The sequence below is a fragment of the Athene cunicularia genome, unplaced genomic scaffold (assembly GCF_003259725.1).
Source record: "Athene cunicularia isolate RWA unplaced genomic scaffold, athCun1 SCF_41, whole genome shotgun sequence".
Taxonomy (NCBI): domain Eukaryota; kingdom Metazoa; phylum Chordata; class Aves; order Strigiformes; family Strigidae; genus Athene; species Athene cunicularia.
In genome coordinates, this window is record NW_020799470.1 from 12,733 (window position 1) to 21,115 (window position 8,383).

An 8,383-nucleotide genomic window follows, 5' to 3' on the forward strand; every position below is an offset into this window, starting at 1 on the left:
AAGATGTTTTGGGGTTTTTTTAATTGGAAAAAGAGGATAAAAGAAGCCTGGCACCAAACAGCTGAGAGAGCTTCTATATAACAGGGAGCACCACAAAGGCAGATGAACCAGGTCAGTATAAACCAGACAACTGTGTCTTCCCTTTGAGACAAGAACTACCACTATTCAGATTATTTCAATTTGAAAAAAAAAAAAAAAAAAAGACATTGCAAGTAACTAGTTAACAAGATAAATGAGGTGGGTTTTTTCTATTTTACTGTATGGTTTTTTCACAAGTCTTGATCTTCATACCAGTAAAGGACTAAACCAACAGCCCCAACACGCCTCCTGAAACCAAAGTCCTGCCTTCCAGCATGTCCAAGCTCCTCGCATCAATATTGTGAAAGGGATGAACCAAACTGGAAACAAAATTCTGGAAACAGGAAAAAACAGTCCCCTACCTTTCTTTTTACCATCTGTGACCATACTACGGCTGTTAGAAGCCAGCCCTGCGGTGAGCAGGAGGGTGGGATCCATTTCAAATTCCATGAACCTGTGCACGCTGAGATGGGATGTGTCCTGCAGGGCAGGCGGGCTGCAAACTTAGACAAAGGAAGAAAACCACCCAACCGCAAAGGTACAGAAAGCATTCTGACAAGGGAAGCAAAGCTGAACTGCCACCCGCGGCACGCAGAGCTGCGAGTCCCTCGCTCCTGGCAGCAGCTGAGTGCTTTCTTACTGTGGGACATTAGATCCTAAACCAAGTGCCACACAGCATTTGGCTGTGTGAACAATGAGCGTGTGGGATTCTTCCTGGGAAATGGCAGACACTTCCCTACAGCCCCCAGAGTGCAGCTCCACCACCAGGCTCTGCCCGGGATTCTCTGTGCCTGGCTGAGGGCAGCAGAACAGAAAAGCCAAGGGCTCAGCTCAGCGAAGGAGTCCCTGGCTCCAGCGCCAGCGCGTGCTCACCACACACAAACTCCACGCTCCCCGTTGCAGCTGTAAACCTGCACATTCTCCACCTCTGCACACAGTCCAGAGCACTGTGCCCTCTGGAACGGGGAGCAAAACTCCGCAGAGACGTTACAAAAGGAAGGATCCTGATGCTGAGCAGCTCAGGTTTGTCACGTCAGGCAGCGGGCAGCACAGCAGCAGGGGGCTGTGGAAGGCCTGTGGGCAGAGAGAACTCACTAGCCACAGGGAGTGCGGGACAGGAAAGCTCACAGACAGAGCCAGAGGGTGACAGCTTGTGTCCTTGTGCCCGGCTGAGAGAAGGCCGGGACACACGGCAGAGAACTGAAGTCAGGTGGTTTCCCATTGCTTGGGTTGCTTCTTGGCCAGAATGGAGCCGGGCAGACACACAGCTCCAGCACTTGGCTCCTGCGACTGTCTGCAAAGTCTCCCCAAGGCAGGATGGGGTGTACAGAGGGCCCCAAAACCCACACACGCTGCTGGTAGATTCACTTTCAGCCTTTTGCATTTTCCTTTACCTTCCCCACCGCCACTTCTGAAGCACCACAAGCACTGTGGAGTTGCTGCTTTATTTCCTTCACCATCACCACCACCCAGCGGCAACATTTTGTTCCAGTTCCAGCAGAGATCACACCTGGGCTGGGCAGCACCGACTGGCCGAGAGCACAGACACACCAAACCAGGGATCCCCCCCTGCCCGGGCAGCATCCGTCACCAGAAGCCACACACAACCATAGCGTCACTGCAGTCGGACAGGAGACCTGTATCCATCTGTCTGTGTCTCTGACACAGCAAACTGGACTGCACCAGCAAAGAGAGCAATCTCATCTTCATAAAGATTAGTCTTTTCCAAACAAGAAAAAGCATTGGATTATCTTCTTCCTGAGAGTAGAAAAATTAACATTCACCAGTTTACCTATCTCTACGCAGAGCATGGCAGAACTATGAATTATAATGCAATTATTTGGGGGGAAGAGAAGAAATATCCCTAAACACTTGCTATACATCTTTAACAGAAGAGATAGAAAGAACCGCAAAGCACAGGGCCAAGCTGAGTGCTCTAGCTAAGACAAAAATCTTCACATCCCTTCAATTGCTCACTAACTGTCCTCAGAGGGGTCTGTCCCCTCCTCAGAAACACAAACTTCCAGTCATTCGCCAATACAAAGTACTGACCTGAGTGAACCACAGGAATTCCCAGATTATTTCCCCAGGGCAAATGATATCTAGTAAGGAAGCTGCAGGTAATTTCCACAAGTTACAAGAAAGTTCCACCCTCCCTTTTGGCCACCTCGTAAGGGAGGAGAGGAGCAGTTTCTCTGGAGCAGAGGATCAAGGCTCTGCTTGTATTTATTTTCTGACAGGAACAAAATCTGCTAAGGGATGTAGAGCTCAAAAAAAATCATTTCTATAAAGTTGTACTTTCTCTCTACCTCGGGGATCACCCACACAAGAACACCCCATTGTTCTCTTTCACACACACTTTTGAGGCACTTGGGGCAGAGACAAACCCCTGCAGATGAGTAAAGCCTCAGCCTCTCCTGGAGCAGCTCAGATGCAGCACTCCTGCCATCCCGACCACTCTCAGCACAGGCCCCGAACAGCTCTTCACACAGCCCAGCAGAATTCCTACTTCTCCCTTCCCACACAGCCACCACAGATCCCCACCTCTGACTCCACTCACCCCCACACCACAAATTCTCTCATGCAGTCGGGGTCCAAAGAAGGGGCTGCAGAACCCTGGACCTTAAGTACTGTGAGAAGAGGCTGAGTAGGGCATAAATACACACCGCCTTTTCCACCTTCCGCTTCAAATTCACAACAAACCCACAAGAAGAGATCTCGACTCCATTCAGTCCTTCCACCCAAGTTACAACAGCCATCTCCTCCGGGGCCCCGGCACTGGAAGTCTCCACTCCTGCGTGCCCAGATTAAAGGTCCAGCTCAGCTTAGGTGCATTGCGGTGGACAGAGGAAGCAAGCAGTCGAATTCAATGTGAATGGTAAAGCAAGCTTCAACTTTATTGAAAGAAATCACACCTCATATAAGCACTCACTATAAATATGCACACTAATCATACATCTATTGGATTCATCTAAAACGTTACATTATAATATCCCAGCCCCTTGTGGCATTTCAGGTATGTCACATCCTCCTTCTTCTGGCTTGCTTTTTTTCCAAAGGTTGTTTACCATCATAACCAAGGCCGTTCTGTACCTCAGTTTCTCCCTTTGTTAGCATAACTGTGCCCTGAATCTCCTTCCTTGTTAGCATAACTGTACCCTGGGTTTTTTCCTTCGTTTACATCAGATGGCTGCCATCAGCTCCTGCACAGATCCATGACCTTGTTCTGCAAGCCCTTCTCCAACAGTGCATCAAGGCTTTGCTTAAAATAAATGCAACTGTGAAGACTCATATTGGCTTAGAATCTCCCTGAGTCAAATGCACACCTGTGAGAGAGAACAGGAACATACATAAAAGAGCACTTGTAAAGACATTTATAGGTAATTATTTGACAGAGAATGAACAGAAGTTTGTTTCCAAGATTACAGCACAGCTGTGTAAGGAGTCTAACAGCACTGGGTACTGCCAATTAGATGTTTCAGACACCTCCTCTGCAGAAGTTCAATGAAGTCAGCAGTGCCAGCTTCTCCATCCGCAGAAATCCACGGTATGACCCCAGCAATGGGCATCACCATGTCAGTAAAAGAGTTTTGTACCCTTATAGCTCGTGCTCACTTCTTCCTGCCTTAAGGCAGCTTTATGTCAGTATGACTACTAGAGAATGAGAGCATGACTTCAGAAAAAGAATGCCAGCTAATGAAAGTGGCACAACTCACCTAGGAGCACGGCAGCTGCGAGGCTTCCTCGCTGCTAACTCAGACCAGGGGAACAGGCTCCAGCAGAGTCTTCCAGCCCCAAACTGGAACAGAGACTCACCGGCTGCAGGGACACACAGACACTCACGCCAAGAGACAGTTCTCTGACAAGCCAGCAGCTGCCTGACCAAAGCCAGGCTGCCCGAGGAACCTGCACGCAAAACCACATTTCAGGCGGGTTCTTGCTGCCCGTGTGTGCTCTGTAACTGGCCGCTGTGTCCTGAGCAGCCTCTGTCCCAGACAACACTCTTGCTGGGAGCAGGACATTGCACAGGCCGGACCAGGGTCATCGTGAGGTCAGGGACAGGCGCAGTTTATCCAGGATGAGGAAAATCCCACAGCCAGGCCACAGAGCCCTGAAGGGGAACGACTTAACACAGAGGCAGCGGCAGCAGAGGCTCAGCCTCTTTTGCAAACACACCAGGTGGAATCCACAGAGATACCTGGGCTGTGGGTAGGAGCAAAACACAATCCTCAGACATATCCTGGTTTGTCTGGTTTTGTGTCTGCATGACTTTAAAGTACACTGGAGTCAAATATTTTGAGCCATGATCAATCAGTACTTCAGAAACACACACAAATGACTTCCAAAAGTGTTTCCACACACCCCCCCCCTCCCCGTATCCTCCTAACAGCATCAGAGCAGTGTCAACAGACAGCAAGACAGCAATTCTCCAGTAAATAACCCCTCTCACGGGTATTTCTCTTCAGTCATATCTGAGGTGTTGTGTGCTCAGATGCTGTGTCCAAGATGCAGCTTTTCACGTTCCAGTGTAATGCTTTTGGTTTCTTCTAATGTATCTGTGGGCACAGCTCACTTTTTATATATTCCCATAACTACAGAACTGGCACATTTGTGAGCTGTTCAGAAAAACAGGGAGTAGTAGATAGGCCACAGGCAAATTTGTTAAATAATGTAAAACAAAATTCTATTTCTCCTTGGAAATATCACATCCTTATGTGCAGTCACGGTCTAGAAGGGAATTCAGCTTAGTGCCTCTTGAGAAGGGGATTATTTTCTGAAGTGCCCAAGAGATGTAACAACACACAGAGATGCAATTTGAAGAGGTAACTCACCCATCCGTTTAACCACTCCTGTTTCATTCTCTTAAATGCTTTACAAAATCTCCCCAAAGACAGAGATCTCTCCTGCCTTTAGACATGTGAAAGCTGACGTGTCTTTTTAACTTCTGTCGGAAGGGACAGGCACTCCTCAGAAGCAATCTGTCCCACGTGCTCTCATACTTAGCACATCCTGGGCCTGGGCAAAAATTCACTTTTCTAAATTTGTTTATGCACACAACCAAGGGGAAATTCAACTGGACACACTTACCTTCCTCCTTTCAGAGAGGCCAAAAGTAATTTAAACCACCCTCCAAAGAAGGATTGATTACACCTGTTCTTCAGATAAGGGGCAGCTGTTCTCCACTGCATCCAGTACACCACTTCTGCCGCTCTTTTCAGTCTTTCCCACAAGGTGTTGGGAACAAGAGCTGGACGTTTTCACTTCCTCCGCAATCACAACTGCTTTGACACCCCCCCCAGACCTCTCCCACCTGCACGCCGCCCTCTGATTCCACGGCACACCAGGGTTACACTCACCTCCCTGCCCGACCATCACTACTCTCCAAAGGCCACCCCATGCTGTTTAGCTCCTATGCCCCAGTTTGGGATGAAAAGCAGGAGCAAAGAAATATTGCTAATAGAAACATATTTAAATTTAAAAGGCTTTTGGATTAAGAAAACCTCCACCCCACAACAGGGAGTGCCCTACCACCAAAGCTCCAACGCACCCCGTCCCCTTCACTCAGTCACTCTCCCACTCTTCTGCTGGGACAGACTGAATTTCATTCCACCTGCTGATCCCTGTGCGGCCCCTCCAACTACTTCGGGCAGACAAGTTCATTAACTCTTACACAGCAGCCTGCTCAGTAACGCTCAGCTTGGGATACTGCTGGACTTTGGAAAAGTCAGCTCCTGCTCCAAGGTCCCCAACAGCCTGGACCATCTCTCGGAAAGGGAGGGGGGAATTTTCTGCCCCATCCTGATGTATCGCCACTGAACGTTAATTTACTTTGTGACCTGTAAGGTGCCTGGAAGCAGAATAGGGTTACTGAGATGGAAGATCCTAATGCAATATTCCCAGCACTAGTTGCTGCTGTGGTTATAGTTATCAAAGGCCGTAACAAGACACATTCTACCAGATTAGGGGGAAACAAGAAACTAATGATTGCCATATCATTGTCCTATCTTCTGCCACTAAAAAGTTCAAACTGGTTTAAAAATTGGTGTTATTAGACCCGACCTCAAAGGCAAGAGGCATTTTATCACTCAGCATTGTTACCAGTGATAGAGCAGAGAGAGAGTGCAGCAAAGCTCAGTGGGGAGGGAAAAAAAAATTCTCAAGAAAAAGAGCAGGGGCACTTTCATTCAATTTAAAACTATGCCTAGCCTAGCAGATACACATTGCCCCAAACTGACCTCGCATCTTTTAATGTGTAAAACAGTGCTGAGGGCTGCCCTGCGGTCAGACAGCTACAGCTGGTGACCTGAACCACGATGTACCCTGGGAGTGCCTGCACCCACCGCCTCTCCCCAGGGGCCAGACAGAGTCTGCAGATCCAACAGATGCCCCCAACCTCGGGGCAGCACAAGGGTCAAGTCAAATGTGCAAAGTCCTGCTCAGTGTGCAGCCCCGAGCAGGTCTGCAAGAGCAAGGAAGGAATTCACCCAGGAATTCTGGAACCATCTGCTCTTGGACAGGGAAGCGACATCAGGGACTCAGGAGTCCTGTGGTCAAGCAACAAGAGGGAGAAAGTGGTTGACTGAAGAAAAACCTCCGGGTTCTGTGTTCCCTAAAACAATTTTTTTTTTTCCTCAGGTCATGTCTGGGGTGTGATCTCTCCTCTCACACTCAGTCCTCGACAAAAAAAAAAAAAGTCAGTCTCATACAGCAAAGGTCTTCTACAATTTATGGTTATTTCTATGTGCCACGATAAGACAGAATGAATGACAGGCTCACTCACTGTCAGCTTTTCATGTGTTATTGCACAGCTGACATATACATCAAGCTTCTGTACAAGCTGCGTGACAGAAGTGCCAGGAGGGTTGTTGTTCAGCTGCCTAATACTCCTCCTGATCTCTTGGATCAGTGACACACAGCACGGACTTCAGTATTTAAGATTTTAAGTCCTCATGAAACTGGGTGGCTAACTGATGTCTGCCGGGAAAGGCAGCTCAGGTGACATTTTGAACAAAACTCATCTTAGAATCATGTACAGAAAATGAGAGCAACAGCAGCAACAACACAAAAGCATGCGAGATTGGAGGGGAAGTGTGAGCCTCGACTAAAGGATCCTGCCAAGACTTAGCAATGACCTGAAGGATTCAATGCAGCAGGAGAAAATAACCAGAGCATGTGCCCTGTGTCACACCCTCTCCTTCTGCCAGACACCTCAGGAAGGGAAGGGAATCTCAGGAGACCCTGCTAACGGCTCTCCAGCCTTGACACAGCCAGTGCAATACAAAAATCTACAAAGCTGGGGGTCCCCTGCATAACTGTGCATTCACGGGCATTCTGCTTTTCCTGCTCTGCCGCTAACCTTGCTGCCAACCTCCAAACGCTTCCTGGAGCTTCTCTGTGAGGTCACACACGTTTGCAATATCCCCTGTTGCGTCTCCTTCCCTCCTTATTTTTTTTGGAAAGGAAACTGGTTTTAACGTGGACTGAGCCTGTCAGAACACAAACACCTGCCAACTCCTGTGGAGGGTGTTTTCCACTCCCTCTGGACCTCAGCTGTCTCGAGTTGGAAATGTTAACGGGACACTGTAAATAATCGATAACATTGCTGTTGTCCGAATTGTTTTCCCTTGGCTCCTTACAGCCAAGAGACTCACGCACAATTAATACAGCTGTAGGCTTAATGAGAAGTCTTCTGTCAGACACGGCAAATTCCCCCCCAAAACCCCTGTGTGTGCTCACAAACATGAACGCACACATTTTTAGAAACCCCTACACAGCCCAAGGGATGCGTACTAGGGGAGCACGCTGCTAAATTCACTGGTTTGGGGCACAAATGCTGCCAAGCTTGCTGGACAGGCTCCACGTTCTGAGCTTCACCTGCGCTGGGAGCTTCGTAAGCGCCTGGTTTTTAGGGTCTGAAGTGCAGGTTAAGCCTCGGTCCGTGAGCGGCTGAGGCCTGGGCAGCGATACGCCCAGCACCCAGCCAGGCAGGGCTGCGTGTGACCCCGGGGCCTTGAGCGGGAGCGTCTGACCCTCCCCGAGCTGGGAACGGAGCTCTGCTGCGCAGGGACGGAGCACAGAGCCGTTTGCACTTTGGACCGGAGCGAAACATTCTCGTGGTGGTGTTTTGGATCACCAACGGGAAAAGATATATCCCGCTGTCAGAGCGACACGTGCAGGGATTTTGTTATTCCTTTCCTCTGGGCTTTTAAATTCCAGAAGTAAATTCAAACTCTTAATTAGACTCTGATGCCAGAAACATTTTGTGATGCCATAAGAAATCAGACAAACTCTGCCCCGAGCTGCG

The 8,383-nt window shown here is 48.8% G+C and overlaps 1 long non-coding RNA gene across 1 annotated transcript in view; it reads right to left on the reverse strand.

Annotated features, from left to right (window-relative positions):
- Nucleotides 1-209: 209 nt before the first annotated feature.
- The window catches only part of LOC113490853, a 21,495-nt gene continuing 13,321 nt past the window's right edge, over nucleotides 210-8,383 (reverse strand). Inside the window, exon 3 of the long non-coding RNA XR_003400311.1 lies at nucleotides 210-574. This is a non-coding gene — a long non-coding RNA (uncharacterized LOC113490853). The remainder of the gene's footprint in view (nucleotides 575-8,383) is intronic.